Source organism: Euprymna scolopes, chromosome 2 (genome assembly GCF_053919585.1).
Source record: "Euprymna scolopes isolate OS-2025 chromosome 2, ASM5391958v1, whole genome shotgun sequence".
Lineage (NCBI taxonomy): Eukaryota > Metazoa > Mollusca > Cephalopoda > Sepiida > Sepiolidae > Euprymna > Euprymna scolopes.
The window spans coordinates 162,434,189-162,452,656 of NC_136483.1; the positions used below are offsets into that span (position 1 = coordinate 162,434,189).

The 18,468-nt window shown below is 34.2% G+C and overlaps 1 protein-coding gene and 1 long non-coding RNA gene across 6 annotated transcripts in view; one reads left to right on the top strand and one right to left on the bottom strand.

Moving 5' to 3' along the window:
• The window catches only part of LOC145298239 (uncharacterized), a 34,883-nt gene extending 32,889 nt beyond the window's left edge, over positions 1-1,994 (bottom strand). The window contains exon 1 of the mRNA XM_080144308.1: positions 1,863-1,994. The gene's annotated coding sequence lies outside the window, so the exon portion shown is untranslated. The remainder of the gene's footprint in view (positions 1-1,862) is intronic.
• Positions 1,894-17,995, top strand: LOC145298271 (uncharacterized). Of its 5 annotated transcripts, none has more exons than XR_013870582.1 (7): positions 1,894-2,028; positions 5,959-8,636; positions 10,540-10,678; positions 12,813-12,899; positions 13,497-13,583; positions 15,766-15,922; positions 16,630-17,995. It is a non-coding gene; the product is annotated as an uncharacterized LOC145298271 (long non-coding RNA). The 5 variants fall into 5 exon arrangements; XR_013870588.1 differs by having other exon boundaries at positions 5,959-7,696; XR_013870576.1 differs by having other exon boundaries at positions 5,959-10,678.
• The last annotated feature ends 473 nt before the right edge of the window (positions 17,996-18,468 follow it).

Here is an 18,468-nt window from a genome sequence, read left to right on the forward strand (position 1 = left end):
TAGCATATACGAGAATGACAGCAAAGTTTTATAAAATGCCCATTAATGGTAAATTAATGAAAATTGGTTTACATGCCTTGTTTTGTCTTCTGTAAACGTATTTTTCCTCTCGTGTCTGTTGGCGAAGTTTTTTTTTTTTTTTTTTTTTTTTTTTTTTTTTTCAACTGTTATAAATGTTCGGTATCCATTTCACTGCCACCATGTCGTTAGTTTATGTTTGTTATTATAAGTAATTGATAACCAAGTTGTGGTTTTATTTGATATAGAACTTTATTACATATTTACATAGGAAGAGAGATTGAAGGTACGTGTGTAGAGGTCTACGCCATGTTGTCGAATACGATATGTATTAGGCGGTTTACATCAATATTCATATGCCATGATTTCGTTGTTACGCGTATGAAAGTAGTTCTATGATAACACTACACCTACTACCACTTTTTTGTTTTGTTTTGTTCAACACACACCTCCAACCACCCGGGAAACGCTAGGCACCCAGGCTAGTGGTACTATATAAAAATTCGCTCGGTAGTATAAATGCATAAACACCGTTATTATTTACAAACATATTCTTATTCTTATCATGAATCAGGGAGAGGTGGGGTGGTGTGTGTGTGTGTGGGGGGGGGGGTTAAAATAACTATTTCGTACCTTCACCTAATCATTAAATAAGCAAAGAGTACCATAAAAACTGAATTTAACTGAAAAATTATATCTGAAAAATAGCATGGTTCGTATTTTGCATTAAAACCATTGTTATTTGCTTATTTAGAATTATATCTATTTTAAAAAGAAAAAAACAGAAATTCAAAAATATCACGTAAATTGATCAAGTAGTATTTATTTTAAACTAAGAAAATCAAATTATATATTTGGAATTTCAATCTATTGTTCAAAGGGAGGTAATTCTACTTTAAAGCAGTAGAATGACCTCCCTTCGAGAAATAGATTCAAATACCGAATAACCATTAAATTTTATGAGGAAACAAATTACGTTATGTTTTGATCCGCTATGTTTTATAAAATAAGGAGGGACAACTCAATTCGAACTATCGAGATTAAAGTCAACCTTAAAATGGCCACAAATTCATTAAAATCTCTATAAATCGTATGAAAATATTTTTCCATTAAGAAAAACAAACTACCTGATCAATTTACGTAATTTTCGGAATATGACATCTTCGTTCCGTGACGGATATGTTCATTATAAAAAGTTTTGGGCGCTTCTACACTATTGGAACAAAGTTTCGGAAATCATAATACTAAATTTCACATGAAAACAATGGTATCTACGTATTCCTCGTATTTTTTAAGATGACTATATAAAAAAAATTCCAAAATCGATAAGATAGAAAATTATTTATTAAAGAAAATAAAAATAGAATTTGATGAAAACGACTGTAAGACACATGAGAGTTCAAAAGGGAGGTAATTTTCCGTTTTAATTTTAAAAAGATGGCAGCAATTATTCATCTGCTAACACGATTAAAGCTGTTTTTTTTTTTTTATAATTCAGTCATATTTAGGTAATTTTAACTGCATAATTTGGAAGCTACCATTGTAACTTATTAGAATTGATAAAAATAAAATAAAAAATCGGTAGAAACCATTTTTTTTTTCTTTTTAAATCTGAAAACTCCATTTATCGACTACAAAACCTCGTTCCAATTCTATAGAAGCGCCGATTTTTTTTTAGCTATTTAGTTTTTAAAAATATGTTTAATTCTTAATAAATATACTTTTTTCTCTCTCTTTTTCGTTTGGTTGACTTCACTGGAAAATGTCCCAATTTTTTTTTATAAGAGGGGCAGGTGGGGGCAGCGTCATGCGTGCGTTTGTCAATATACTTGAAGTTTACTTACCTGGAAAGATACGATGTTAAATGTTGTGTATGTGTTATTCTGATCTATTTCCCTAATAAATATGGCAATATGAGTGTAAATATTTGCAGAAACACATTTGCATCGTTCAAGTTGTTGTTAGTGTTGTTCTCGTCAGAGGCATGCGAATGGGGGAACTTATGTATAGGTAAGTAGGTAAGAAAGTCCTGTCTTTTTTTCTTTTTTCTCTTTCCCCTTTGATGTCTTTCGTTGGCTACATTAGTGAATGTAAATCTACGTTTTACTGACTTGTGACTTGCTTATTTTTATTCATAAAAAAAACTGGCGGACCTGTACGAGCACCCCCTAAAAATACGCGTTTTACACCACTTTTAAGTTGTTTTTTTTTTTTTTCGACGATTATCATAGATTAAAGACTTAAGTATCATATTAGCAGAAAAAATTTTAAAAGAAAAAAAAAAAATGAATGACTTTTAAAAAGGGGTGTTCAGTTTCTCGTTATAACGTCCAACTTCCTTGCTACCTGACTTACTGTCCATTTCTTCACTGACGTGTCACGTGATTAGAACGTGATAACAAGAAAGTGAATCCCCTTCATAACCGTCATTAATTTTTTTTTTTTTCAATTTTTTTATTTCTGCTAATATGATTATTATGTCTGTAATCTATAATAATCGCCGGAAAAAACTTAAAAAAAAAAACAAACAAACAAAAAAAGGTGGAAAACACGCATTTTTTAGGGGGTAAACACCCTCGTACAGGTCCACCAAAAACTATACAAAGTCACAATTCGCTCATGCATGGTGCAATGGTGTATTGTTGCCACATTCAAACAGGTGCATCTACAACCAGTCTTCCTTGTAGACATTTAACATTGATTACTGAAATACACCTGAAGTTTGTTTATAGACAGAACAGAAGCTTGCGTGTTTAAATCACGTTGTGGTAATCATTTTAGGGGTTTGCTTGTTGGTGTGTTTGTATGTCTGCCAAAAATTTCCGACACATGCAACGAACACTGACAAAATTGTTATCGTTAGAAAGAATGATCTCCCGGACGACAAATATATAAAAATTGTCCCAAAATATTAATTCTGTACTGGTCAACTGGACTGCCTTTTGCAAGGAAGGGTGAGTTTTTGCGGCGACTTTTTTGCAGATCATTTACGCCTAGCGATCTCAACGTACGTATAAAACACGTTATTTCAAAGGCTCTTGACGTCACAAGTGCGCCAGGGGTGAGACAGCTAATGCGTTTGCTTTTTTCACCTCCTTTTTCTTTTTTGTGTTACAAGTTCAAACCTGGCTATTGCGGCTATTTTTTTTTTTTTTTTACTCACATGAGTACTCGCTGTTATTTTGTATTTTAATTGAAACATTTTTTTTTTTTTTTTAGGGGTTTCGTTGCTCAATAGGCTTACTATATCACCTCTTCACACCCGGGCAACGTCAGGTACCCATGCTAGTAAACAATAAAACCTCTTTTAAAATAAAACGGGAGAAAGTTGAAGGTTGGACTGTGCCCAGGTTGAAAAAAAAAAAAAAAAAGGAGAAAGTTTTTTGGGATGTGTCGATCAGGCAGCAGTTCTTTGTGTAGTCCCAGGTTGGCCAACAGTTATCTTCAGGGACGTGCAGAGGAGGGGGTACCAGGGAGTGACCAAACTTCTGCCCATTTTTTTCATGTCCCTTTCAGATGAATGTATTGTAAACTTGTACCTCACTATTACTATATTTTTGCCGTTTTTGTTTTCACTTGAGTACGTTACTGATTAAATTTAATGAAAATTGTTGATGCTGGAATGCCCAGTGGACATGGGACGAGAGGAAAAAGGAGAGTGTCTTTGTTGCTTACCGGATTCTTTTTGCTCACTGACCAAGATTTCCAAACAGGCTAAGAAAGTTCCTTAAGTGACAGATGAATCAATGCACTCTCCCAGCTGGATAGTCAGTGTGTGGTCGAATCACTCAGGGGAGGGGGCGGGAGGATTGATTCACAAGAGAAAATAGATCTTTATTTGTGACTTCTACAGTTGAAACATAAAAAAAATTTATCTAGGTAGGTAGAAGAGTAAATTAGCTTACCTTTGGTAACATTTACTTGTATATTTATTTTTTACCCCCTATTTTTGTTGGCTATTATAAAAATGACCAAAAAAACTTGATTAAAAAATATTCGTAAACATCACCACAAGTTTAAAATTAGAATAATTCCTTTAAAAGGGGGGGGGCTTTTGTAGTAAAGACAACAAAACAAAAAAGTGAAAAAAAAAAATATATATATAAGAAATAAATGTTACCAAAGGCAAGATAAATCGCTCTTCTACATATCTGGATAGTGTTTTGTATTTTAACTTATTTTGAAGAGTTTATTTACTCCAAAATACAAGTAGTACCAAGTCTTATGTTAGAACAAGAAAAAAATGCCTAACATTAGATGGTAATCGAAAATCTGGGGAGTCTCTAGTGATTATCGAGACTCCCCAGATCTTCGACTTTTGAGCGATTATCAAAGGTCCAAGTGACTGTAACGTTCTAAATCAACAGACTTGATACTACTTTTGTTTCAAAGTAAATAAACGCTTTAAAATAAGTTTAAAAAAAAAGACTTATCCAGGTAATGTTCCTTAGCCTTTTGATTAGAAACAGAGTGTAGTATCTGTCTGGAGCTACACTTATTCTATTCTGTCCTCGGTCAGTGAAAGAGAAGTCCTTCTAGACTGAGTCAATTTAAATTTTTGTTCCAAAATGCCCTTTTTTGGGGAGTTGGATTTTCCCCACATTAAAATCCGACCTTGTGTCAAACTTTTTCCTTGTGGGGAGGCAAGTAAATAGGAACTAAGGTCGGTATAAAAGTAACTTATCTTGCCTTTGGTAACATTTTTTTGGTGCTTGTTTAGACTGACAAATCAATTTAAAAAAAAAAAATGTGGTTTTTAAGCAAAAACACCATCACTTAATTAATTGCCATGTGTTCGAACATGTTTTCCCACACATATACACACCCACACGTACACACGCACACACACACACACGCATATACACATCCTCATACACACACTCACATTCATGCGCATACACACACACACGCTAACGTGCACACACACACACCCGAGCTGTGATGTCACTTCCTTTAAAGTGAAAGCCAGACATGCGCAGTCAGAACACTAACTCCAGTATAAAAGTCAACAAAACCTGTCAACTTCCCTTTTTCATCTGGACCAGCATTCAAGCTGCTTAGTTGACGAACCGACCACACACTCTAACGTCACTTTCCCTGCTACTGTAATGTGGGGCAAGCGCAAGCACACTTTATACGCTTTCTCTCTCCATGAACTGGATTGACTTTTCTCACTCTATCTCCCCTTTGCTTTGGCCCATCGACACAGACATGTGCGCGACGCTCTACTGAGCTTAACCCTCTCTTTCTACAGGCCGGCTTGCCACTTCGCGTTTCTCTATTTCATTCCCCCTTTCCTTCCACGCGCATAGTCGTCAATGGCTGAATGAACACGTGTACACCGAAGACTTTCATTTCTCAACAGAAAATAAACGACATGTTTATTTTATTCCAGCATTTGAGTACTTTGTTTTCTTCATTCAATTCGTTTCATTAATTTTTTCTTGTAGCGAGTTAGGGTATTTTATATCGTGGTCCGCAACACATGTTGAAAATAATAATATATCCAAAAATTATGGAAAGTAATTGAGTAGAACAACTGCTATTGTGTTTTATAGTAAAAAAAAGTCTATCCCTATGGTCTAAAACAGTAAGTCAGCCATTAAAGTGATGAAAGGGAGATAAGTATGTCCTTTGTATTCGCAATCTTCAAGGTGTTCACATCTAGGGGAAAATGCAATTTCTCCCAATATTCTGTAAAAATTACTTTTAACTATAAATAATTTTCTACTCCATGAATTATCGTAATTTTTGCATATATTATTATTAGGTTGAGAAGAAACTTCTTGCGGAATTTATAATTTTGATTTCAAATGATGCATTTTCTAATAAGTTTTTGTTATAATACCTTTACTTTATATATGATTTTAAAGAGCGTTTTTCGCTTTATCTAATCATTTAAATTACAATCATTTTAAAACAATTATTTCTTCTTTTCAGAATGCTGAATACAAGATGGGGAAAAAAGCAAATTCGCACAATTTTCTTGAAACAGCTCAGAATATCAACGAAATGTTTAGACCAGGAACCACTACTGAATGCATAGCACAATGGTTGTTTAAGAAATTTCGTGGCGGCGACAAAAGTCTTGAAGATGATGAGTGTAGTGGGTGGCCATCAGATGTTGACAACAACGCACAACTTGCTTCGGAATTAAACATAACGTATACGATGATTTCCAACATATTGAGAAAGCTTGGGGGGGGGGGAACAAAAAACAAAAAAAACTTGATAATGGGTGCCTCATGAATTGAACTACAACAACAAAAAAAAAACGCCATTATAAAATATGATGTTCCCTTCTTTTATGCAACAAGAACGACCCGTTTCTTGACCGGGTTGTGATTTACGATGAAAAGTAGGTTTTTTACGACAACTGGCGACGCTCAGCTCAGCAGTGGTGATGTTTACTGTCCGAAGGCCTTACCTTGCAAAGTAACAACGACTGCTGAAATTAAAAAAAAGGAAAAAGAAAAAGAAAAGCCATTTTAACTCGGTGCAATAAAGAAGAAAACAGTTTTTCTCCCTCAAGCATAGATTAGATTAAGTTACTTTTTTTTTTTTTTTTTGTACTTGACAAATTTATAGGTCAATTATTTTGAGATACTCAGAAGAAGTGGGGAGAAGCGAACACACCTTAAAATTTAGGAAATTCATTCATAGTCTGTCAAAATCACAATTCCTACACGAGTATGTGTGTCACCACGGCGGGAAAAATGTTACCACAAAGTGGGGCTTGAAAAGTGAGCGCCTTAAAGGAAGAGCAATTTGGTATATAAAAAAACAAACAAATAAAACAAACAAAAAAAAAACAAAAAACAAACAAACAAAAACAAACAAAACAAAAACAAACAAAACAGAACAAAAACAAATAAACAAACAAAAAACAAAACAAAAAAAGCAAAAAACAAAAAAACAAAAAAAAACAAAAAACAACAACACAAAAACAAACAAAACAGAACAAAAACAAATAAACAAACAAAAAAAAAACAAAACAAAAAAGCAAAAAACAAAACAAAAACAAACAAACAAAAAAATGTGAATAATTTTCCAGAATAGGCAAGAAAGCAAAAATGGATTGAAAATAAATAAATATATAAACATACAGCAAATGAATGTTACCAAAAGCAAGCTAAGTTACTCTTCTACCTAATGGAGAAGTTTTTTTTTTTGTTGTTTTAACTTATTTTAAAGTATTTTTATTTAAAACTAAAGGCAGCACAAAACCTGTCATGTTTAAGAATAAAAAGCAAATATGATGGTCTCGTTTGAGCCATAGTTGAGTTGTTTTAACTCAACAAGCTTTCTTTACACTACCCTTATTTTTAAGTAAAAATAAACACTTTAAAATAAGTTCAAACACAAAAACACTTATCTACGTAGATAAAAGGCTTTTGGTAACATGTATTTGTTGTATTTTTTTTTTTTTTTTCACCTCTTTATTTTGCTTTGTTAGTTATTCTGGACATTCATCAAAATGCCTGAACAGCTCAGACGGCATTTCCCGGTAGCGACACTTCATGTGGTTATCAATAAATTAATCCTTCTCAAAGGGTGAGCCTGGGAGGGTGGACCTCCTAGATTTGCACAGGACCAGAACAGTCCCTCAGTCAACAAGGAAAAGCCATCTTAACAATGGCCTAGATTCTGGCGGCTTTAGAGGTGAATTGAGGAGAAGGTAAGTGTCAGCTTAAAGAATATGAACACTGTGCAGTTGCGCTGAGAACCCAAATCTATCCCATGCAGGTACAAAGCCAGACACAAAGTCGGTTTTTAGCATGAGGGCAAAATCCAGCTCACCAAAAAGGGCTACTCTAGACTTTGGAGAGAGGGGGATGCCTCAGAATAGAAGGATTTCTCTTTCACTGACTGAAAACAGAAAAGATGAAGTAGAATATCAGAACCGATATTACACTTTGCACCAAGCCATAAAAATTTAAAAAAAAAAAGAAGAAAAGCAATTTGTGTTTAACTCTGTACTTGTGGGGAGACAAATAAACAGGGACAGTCAGAACCCCACCCCTCTGTAAAAGGAAGGATAAAGCTTGGTATGATTTGTTATCTGCCTTTCACAAGGTCAAGGTTAGCTACAAGGTCAGTTTACAATGGTGGAATCAACCCCTTCACATCTCTGGAGAAGGCACAAGCCCGGCCTGAAAAAATAGCCTGGTTTGAGTCCATCGAGAGTTTCAATCTATGATCTCCTAATCCTGCGAAACATCTACAACAAACAATCATCTAACTGAAACCATTGTCAACAATCCCACCTCCACTCTCTATCTGTACCTGAATCTAAACGAAAATTCTATGAACAAAGTTTTTTTCCTAGAACTGCTCGCCTGTGGAACTCTGTACTATGGAGCTGCTTACCGGCTGACTACAACATGGTTGTTTTCAAGTCCAGTATGAACAAGTTCTTGTTGATCCATCCTCTTAAATAATCAAATTCTAACCAATTTCCACTACTACTCATCACTATGGTGTTGTCTCACTGAACACACAAATTAACTTTTATCCTCAAGTTGCCCTGAGGCCTTAATAAGTGGTGATTCCCTTGTAAAAAAAACAAAAAAAACAAATTCGCTTATGGCAACACCAATCAAAAAAATACCAACTTTGTGAGTGTTCATTTTGTAGTTTTTGGCTGTACCCTATTTTCCTACTATGACATCTAGTGAGTGGCATCACCAAATTTGTCCATCTGCATCCAGGTTGGTCACTCAGTATCTGGCAGTCACTCTGGTGAAGATTCTGGGTGTTGAAGAGTTTTATTTGCATAACTTTGAATAAATTTGAATAACTTTGAATAAATTTGAATCACCAAAGGTTATTTCAAGCCAAAAGAAGAAGGAATAACACATCCACAACTGGTCTTTTCGGATAAAATAACAATAATTATTCATTGAAAAAATATACACTCTTATTATGAAGCCTAGCTGACAGTATGGGATCTATTAGGTTGGCAACTCTCTTTTGAACCCTGCCTAAGAGTGACAGACTAGTAGCAGATGCACCAGCCCAAATGTGGAAACAATACTGCATTGCTTTTGCACCATATGAGTCTACTGTTGTGATACTGTCAACATCCCTTTATACATGTGAGGAAGTAAAGAAAAGTAGAATAAGTTTATCAGCAGAACAAAGGCATAGGAAGTTGTTCACAAAGGCACACAAGCGGCAGTTAGAATAGGATTGTTAATCAACGTATGGAAGTGATTTGGGACAAAAGAACTGGACAATAGAGGTCAATATATTTAAAGTTAGTTTACAAGCAAAATATGAGGAAATAAGTTTACTGTATCCCTTCCCCCTTACAATGATGTCCAGTGAATGGTGTCGCCAAATTCGGCCATTCTGAGTCCCTGTTGGTCACTTCGTATTTCGCAGTCACTCTGGTAGGACCCCTGGGTGTTGAAAGGTCTTGTCCGATGAATCATCACTTCCCCTACATTGTGAAAAGACTGGAAGTGCAAATCATTCCAGCATTGGTCAGCAAAGTCTGTATCACTGGGGAGCAAAAGTCATTTCAAGCCAAACGAATAACACTCCAACAACTGGTCAACAATTGGATAAAGTAACAATAAATATTAATTAAAAAATTATGCACTCTGATTCTTCACAAGTCTTTGACTTAGGCTCTTAACATTTGTGAATGGCCGGCACTCTTTGATAAAATCTGGCCGATTTTCTAGTTTAGTCATATCAACCAGATGTCCAAGGGTCAGTCTCTTAATGTCATGGAATCAGCAAGGACCAAAACTGAGTCTCTAGCTCACTTATACCTTAACTTATATGGAGAATTCACCGAGGGATGTCTCCACCCCCTCCACTAATTCAACTCACAATTCTCGACAAAACACTGCTGTCTCAAGTTACCAGTACAAATCCCGATTCTGCAAGACCATGAGTAGCCAATGGTTCATTAGATCTGCCACTTTTTTCTTATTTTTCATGGACTCAATCTATCACTATTACTCTAATGGGGGCGGGAGGGGTCATCTCTCCCTGTTAACATGGATGGGAGATTCCTCCTACCTTTTGAGATGGTTCCAATATCACAATTCTTTTTTATTCAATGCTCTCATCAAAATTCCAACCATGGTAAAAGGGAGTTATCAGTAGGTAATTTAATTAACAGTCATCGAAATGGATGTGTGTGACCTTTACAGTTTTTGATGAGCAATTTTTTACTCTTCAGCAGCGAAGGATTTCTTCAGTCATTTAAAAATTATCAGTTATGCATTCACAATTAAGTCATATTCTTTTCCCACTTGAAGAATATTCCCAAATATTTGCCTTATAAAAGATACACATTTCACTGTATCATGAATGGACTCCAATTCTTTTAATTTTCCACATTTGGGGAGACAAAGTACATTCAAGAAAACTTTGACTTGCACCTCTAGCACACAAAAAATGATTTTCTTCTGGTTCTTAAAAATTGTTATTTTAAACGTTTGCAATTGTTCCAGTGTTTGCTGACATATTTTTTTATTTATTTTGTTTTTTTGTTTTTTAAAGAAAAGTGTTTCAACCCACACTCTTGACTTCGTCATGAATTCAGAGACTGGTCGATCCCATCTTCCCTCTATAAGAGAAAGAACAAGCGATTTTGACCAAAGCTAACATCTACCACAAGGTCTGAAATATAAAGTCAACGGTAGGTTCTTTAATATGACAGGGGCGCATTTGAAATGAATGTTTCTGTTTAGAGCACAATTGAACTATGATACTTGACTTTTTCATTTTAAACTTTCATTCAAGCCATTATAAAATCCATGGTAGGTTCTCTATTGTGCAATGTAGACTACAATGTATCGTGGACTAAGCCACTGCGGGGAGGCATGTGAAGTTTCCTTAGAGCAGGCAATCAACTGATTTGATCAAAAAAGAGGCGATTTCACTGATTTGGGAGTGTTAAACATTTGTTGATCATCATTACATTCCGGGCAATGTTGGGTCTCCTTGCTAGTAAAAAATAAAGTGGATGCTATGACTGGAAACAGAAACCTTGAGATCTTCAATGTTAGGCTCTTCCAACTGATCTATTTGAACTTTCTTATAAATAGAGATTAAAAAATTATCGTAACAAAATAAGTATAGTTTTAGCATGACGTCATAAATTTATGATACACGTCATGTTTCAAAACATGAATTCAAACAAAAACGATGATAATAAGTAATGGGTAACCATTATCAATAGTGTTGGGAATTATTTTAATAGTCCAAAACAATTTATTTTACTTTAACTTCGTACTGCATGTAGTTTCAACACAGCTATATGATATTCCTAGCCTATAAAGATATGCGCCCGAAGGGAACATATATTTTCTAGTGATGCAAATTTCAACAATGCTTTCATTCATTTTTATCTCATCATGCATAGTCTTGTGGCAAAAAAAAGAAGAAAAAAAAAACACAGATGTATTTTATTGTTAGAAGTTGTTCATTTATAAAATAAGACTAAGAGCCACAGAATCACTTGTTATAAATCTAACTCCCAGATTTAGCACTGACTCTCTGAGTCTAATTTTATTTTTTTATTGATCGATTATGCTAAACAAAGTAAACATTCTAGAGTTCACGTTCCTATTTCCTGAGCTAACCTTTTATGTGCCTATTTGCCAAACGTTTCTATAACAGGAAGTTCACAGTTGATTATTGAAAGATTTAAAATGCTCTGGACAAGTTTTTCAATTTCGTGGGCGTTGGGTTGACACTCGTTGTCTGGTCATCCGCTTCTTCTGGAATAATGAATGTTTTAATGTATTTTTTTTTCACTTTAAACAAAAGTGAAAGATAAAAATCTTACAATGAGTTTATAAAAATCTTGGATAAAATACAAAAAGGGAAAACATTTAGAAGTTTGTCGAATTAAAAAATAAATTATATTTACATTTAAACGTACCCTACACCGCCTCCCTCAAAGGAGATATTTTTTGTCCTGTTCGTGATCACCGGCCGTTTTGATTATCCAGTGATGCTACATGAGATAGAACTGCTGCAAAAGCTAAAATCAAACTAATTTTAAGTAAGTCCAACCATACTTTGAAATGAATAAAACTCCAATATTAATGAATAAAACTCTAATGGCTGAACAGTTGATTTGAAGTTTTACATATGGCAGATACAGTGGAGGGGGGAGGTGCAAAAGAATCAAACTCATACTGGCTACTGGTTTATGAGCCCATATTAATTTTTGTGTTTTTAGAGTTGGAGGAGTGTTTAGCATTGGAAGAAAGTCACTGGTACATGTGGTTGAATTTTATAGACTTAGGGGAGATAACTCCTGCCTGCTTCCGGTTAGTCCAAGGAGCATAACTCTCACTTATACAGTGTTCAACTCTTCTGGTCTATGATTTAGCAATCTCTTTCTTCCTTACCTGATGGCATTATTCTCCATATGGTTATCTTTATTCAGTTCCACGTTTGTCAGTAATCTGACTCTTGACCCTGCCAGACAGCATGTCCTTAAACAAAAGTACTACAAAATGGAAAATCATTTAAAACTAGCTAATTTTTCAGAGAATCAATATATTACAATTTTTCACTAACAATAAAAAATATATGCAATGTTGTCTGTTTACCTATTAACCTGAAATCAAAAAAGTGATATAAAAAGCAATTTTTAAAAAAATATTTTATTCTGGAGTGCCTATTGTATATATGATCCATGTCGTGATTGCTAGAGATAAGTAGATTATAAAACTTAAAAATTTTTTTTTTATTTAATTCATTTCGTTTTATTGTTTTTAACATACCATAAAGTTTTTCTTTTCTCCCCCTTTGTTAAGGATGGAGCTTCGCTGTGTTATTGCAGTCATCAGGCATGGAGACAGAACACCTAAACAGAAGATGAAAATAGAGGTCAAGCACAAAAAGTAAATTCATCTGTGAGGTGTTTTTTGATTGACACTGTTTTAGTAAAATATTTCCCTATTCTTCTCTTTCGTATTTTTTCTTCAAATATTTAACTAAAATTGATCAAAAGGTACTCCTTATTGAGTGATGGTTTCATAAGACATAACTAATGACCAATTTTTATTTTTTACATGCCCAAATAGTGGCCATTTATGTTTTTATTTTTTGATATAAAATGAATTTTGAAATGCGATTGTGCATTTATTTCCTTTTTTGTTCACAAAGTCATTTTACTATGATGCCCTCAGAGGCATAAATCTCAATGGTTTTCTTTTTTCTCATTTATTTGTTTTTTTACTAGGTTTTTCGAGCTTTTTGAAAAATACCAAGGTTATAAACTATATACTACCATTTAATCATTTAAAACTAGTTAATAAATCAGACAATAAAGCAATTTTTTTATTATCTCAATAAAAAAAAGCATTTTTTTTTTATTATCTCATTCTGGATTGCCTATTGTATATATGATCCCAATATTAAGATAAGCAAATTATAAATCTTTTTAAAAAATATTTTTATTTAATTCATTTAACAGTTCTTTTCTCCCCTTTGTTAAGGATGGAGCTTCGCTGTGTCATTGCAGTCATCAGGCATGGAGACAGAACACCTAAACAGAAGATGAAAATGGAGGTCAAGCACAAAAAGTAAGTTCATCTGTGAGGTGTTTTTGATTAACACTGTTTTGGTAAAATAATCCCCCTTTTTTCTCTTCATATTTTTTCCTCAAATATTGAACGAAAATTGATCCAAATGTACTCCCTATTGGGTGACAGATTTCTCTTTCAATCAGTAGCTGTGGAGGCGGTTCAACTCATTCCACTATTCAGTTACAAAGATCAAAAAGTTGAACAATGCAATAACTAAATGATTATCATGTCTGTTTGTAACAGATCTGACTTGTTTCTTTTTAGTATTAACTTTAAAAATTATATTTATGTTTATTTACTTATATATTGCAAAATTTTATTGTTTTTAATATTGTTTTTGTTTTCAATATTGCAAATAGTTTTATCATTATTTTTATTATTGTTTCAAGCAGTAGTCCAGAGAACACATGTCAGTAATAGGTAAAAATTTCTCAACAATTGCGTCCATGATGTGTAAAAGACAAGTGATAGATTAAATAAAGGGGATTTCAGAAGTATAACTTTCTATTTAACAGTTTAAATGTTTCCAAATTCCTTTCAGCTTTTCTTCAACTTCAGTTTTCAACGATTGTAATAGATTGCGCAGGTTTTTCTATTCATTATTTTGGAAAAAACAAATAAAAGTAAATAATTATTTAAAGACAATATATTTTGATAATTATTTAAAGAAAATATATATATATATTACCCACAGAAGGTGGAACGATAAAGTTGTCGTCCTAAAGAAAACAACACTACAGCTTTATTTTAAAACTTTTATTGAAAAAAATCAATTCAGGTAACTTTATTATGTAGAAGAGCTGACAACTATTAAGTGTAGCCGCCTTCAGCCTCAATCACCACTTTGATACAGGCCCGGAATTGGGAGCCAGCCTTTTCCATAAGTGCCAGCGGGAGCTTGGCAGATGGCAGCGATCAGGTTGGCTTTGCTGTTGTGGGAGGTCATGTTGGTGATGTTCTCAATGAAGTCCAGCAGGTTCAAGTCAGGGGAGGAGAAGGGCCCAGTCAGAGAAGGGTACAAAGTTGTAGCACTCCTTTTGAAGCCAATCTTGAGTCTTTTTGAACTTGTGCGCCGGCACTGAGTCCTGCTGCCTAGGGTCTGCCAGCAGCCACCTGATCACACCAGGGGATCATCACACTCTTCAGCACATCCAGGTACACTTTGGTATTGACTTTCAAACTGACTTCGAAGATGTGAGGTGGCATAATGTGGCCCCTACTTGAAACCATACCAAAAACCATAATCATGGTCGGAAACTGTTTTCATCACCCTGGCCACATCCTTGTTATTCATGGTAATCGAGCGATTCATTTTGAGGGTGCTGGCAATACTGTTGTTATAACTTGGATTGGTAGAGAGCATAAGTTGTATAGTGGTGCACCTCTGATTTCACTTGTTAAAAATTGTGTCACTTTCAGGCATGATAGAAGGTTCTTATCGCTCTTGGGATTTGTACACAACTGGCCAACTAGTAGATGATCTGCAACAAAACAAGAAAACAAATTTTCATCAAACGGAAATGGAATCATGTTTTTTCTAGAGCCACAATTTTATCGTTCCACCCCGTAAGTAAAGTCAATACTGAAAGGAAACAAGTTTGAAAAAAAAAAAAAAAACCAAGTCGGAACTGTTTTGAACAGGGCTGATAATCATTCAGTCATCTGTTGTATGAGTTTTTGGTCTTCGTTACTGAAGAGTACAATGAGTTAAACTACCATAAATACTCTTAATTAATTAGCAACCAATTTTTATTTTTTGCATACCCTAAATGGTGGCCATTTATCTTTTCTTTATTTTTTAATACAAAATTAATGTTGAAATGAAATTGCGCATTTATTTTCTTTTTCATTTGCAAAGTGATTTTACCACGATGTCCTGAGAGACTTCTGGAATAATGTGTCTTTTGACTCAGCCATTCCTGCAGGATGTTCTTCATGCAAAGCATTTGATAGTTGATACCAGACAGGCAAAGTTGTTGTTTCAAAGAATTTTATTCACCATTATTACCATTTTTTCCCCCAATTCTTCATTGATATTTCTAAATAATGTAACCCTTTCTACATTATTTTTGGACCACATAGTATAGGACATAATTAAAAAATTTATTTTTTGCATAATCAAAATGGTGGTCATTTATTTATTTATTTTTTTTTTTTGAACTTTTTCAAAAATACCAAGGTTATAAAAGTGGCCACTTGAAGCTAAAGAAACCTAGACAACTGCAGGAAGTATTGGATATTGTTAGATTCTTATTGAATGAGAATAAGATTTAAAAAAATACAGTTATTGAAGAAAAAAAAGCAAAGTTGGAGCAGCTGAAACTTATATTGGAAATGTAAGTATATTGCTCATTAGAAGTTAAAAAATTTTTTTTTAATTTTAAATTTATTTTTGAATTAAAGAATTATTGTATTTTGGGTTTTAAATTGTGTAAAATAATTATAGATTCTTAAATGGTAATAAAAAAAAAAGAATTATAAATGTTGATGATTAAAAAAAAGTCTAAAATATAATTATTTACATTTTCTAGAGCAGAGATTACCAAACTCATAATGTCAAGACATTTTCTTGATTTTATATTTAAACTAAATTTTTTATTTCATCAAATCTTAACCTTAAGAATTTGGTTTATTTCTCGAGTAGAAAATATAGTCAGGTTGAAACATTGTAAAAAGATTAAAAACAATTGATCTCGAATGCAACCAGGTTTTTCATGAAGCTGTCAGATAAAGACTAACTTTAATGATAAGATTCAAACTAGTCATTTGTGTAAAGATAGGATGAGATCTAGACTGATATATTTTTTTTATTCAAACTTAAAAAAAAAAAATGTAAGGTCACTTTATAGCTTTGTTTTGTCATAAATTTATTATTTATAAACTCCTGTTAGAAAGAGTATACGAGGGGCGTGCAATTAGTAATGCCTCTGACCCACTTCCAGTTGTCTGATCTAGCTGAAATTTTGCATGTGCAATGATTTATATCTCCCTAGGTAATGTGGCAAATTACAGCTCTGAACTAATTGTGGTTTCTGTTTTACAGGTATTTGAACTGAGTCAGGTGTGAAATGGAGCCTGTTGAATGTTGAGCAGTGATCCGGTTTTTGTATTTGAAAGGACGCACACTACAGGAGACTTTTGATGAAATGAAAGAAACTTATGGTGATAATGACCCATCATATGTCCTTGTAAAACGCTGGCATCGTGAATTTAAACATGGCCAGAAGGCTATGGAAACAGCTCCCAGACCTGGTTGCCCCCCTTCTGCCATTGATGAGGCATCTATCCGTCAAGTTGAGACTGCCATTTTGGAAGATCAGGGTCTGTGGAAACTATCATTCATGACCATTTGCATATGCATAAGGTGTCTGCCAGATGGATTCCCAGGTTGCTCACACCATTCCAGAAGCGAGAACGCGTTGAGTGCTCGAGGATGAATTTGGAGATGTGCCAAGAAGATGAGTCAAAGTTTTTCAAAAGACTGATTACACAAGATGAAACCTGGGTCCATCACTATGATCCAGAGACCAAAGCCCAGTCAATGTAGTGGAAGCACTTGGACTCACCACCTCCAAAGAAGGCAAGGGTGCATCCCTCTGCTGGCAAGGTCATGCTCACAGTCTTCTGGGACCAAGATGGAGTAGTGATGACAGATTTCCTGGCAAAGGGTACCACAATTACAGGAGCCTATTATGCTTCACTTTTGAGGAAATTAAGGGAAGCTATCAAAATCAAGAGGCGGGGCAAGATCAGCAAATGTACCCTCCTTCTACAGGACAACGCTCTGGTTCACAACTCGCATGTCGCCAGATGAGAAGCACGGGCGTGTGGTTATGAAATGACCCCATCCTCCCTACTCTCCTGACCTTGCACCCTCTGACTTTCACCTCTTCCCAGCCATGAAATTGTTTTTGAAAGGAAAGCCTTTCCTAGATGATGCAGCCTTGATTTCTGAAGTCACATCATGGTTGGAGGACCAACCTGGGGTGTTCTACAAAAACGGTCTCCAGAGCTGCATCAAACGATGGAAGAAATACATAACTCTGGGTGGTTCCTATGCAGAGAAAGACTAATAACTGTGCCACTCATACCATTGTAGCATGTTGTTCTGAACCGTTTGGACACTATATTTCTGTTTCATATCATAGATGGACAGATATGGAAGATGATAATAGGACTTATTTATGGACACTTTTGCTGCATATTCCATATACCTCCATTCTAATTTGCATATTTCGTTGGTGTTCATTTTGAATACATAATGTGGTTATTCGATTCAACTACTTTTCTTCGGTTATTTTATATGACAATAATGATAAACAATTATTTTTCAAATTTCAGTTTGGATAAAAGATTTTTTTTGTTACTTTTGTATTAGATATGAATAAAGTGGAGTATAGGTTTATTAATTGTAACTTTTGGCACTCTAATTCATGAGGGAATGTTGATATACAGGTAATTGAATTATTTGTAAAATTTCAGTAATTTTGATGAAAGGTTTCTTTTTACCCTGTGCGTGTATGTGTACTGAAATTTTGATATGCTGATAGAACTGTTTGGTAAAAAAAATAAATATTTGGAACTTGGAATGTAACTATACTGTTATTCTTTTATATATGCTCTGTTGTTAGATTTAACTGACATTGAGCTTCTAAACAGAAAGGATTGGTATACATAAAGAGTGAAATATAATTGAAAAAGCATATTTTACCAAAACAACGTATAAACACACACACACACACACACACACCAGACGCACACACGTATGGACACATACACACACTTTTATTCACCATTATTGCCTTCTTTTTTTTTTGTTATTTGTCGATATTTAAAAAAAAAAAAAAAAAAAAAAAGCGACCACGTATTGTAGAACATAATT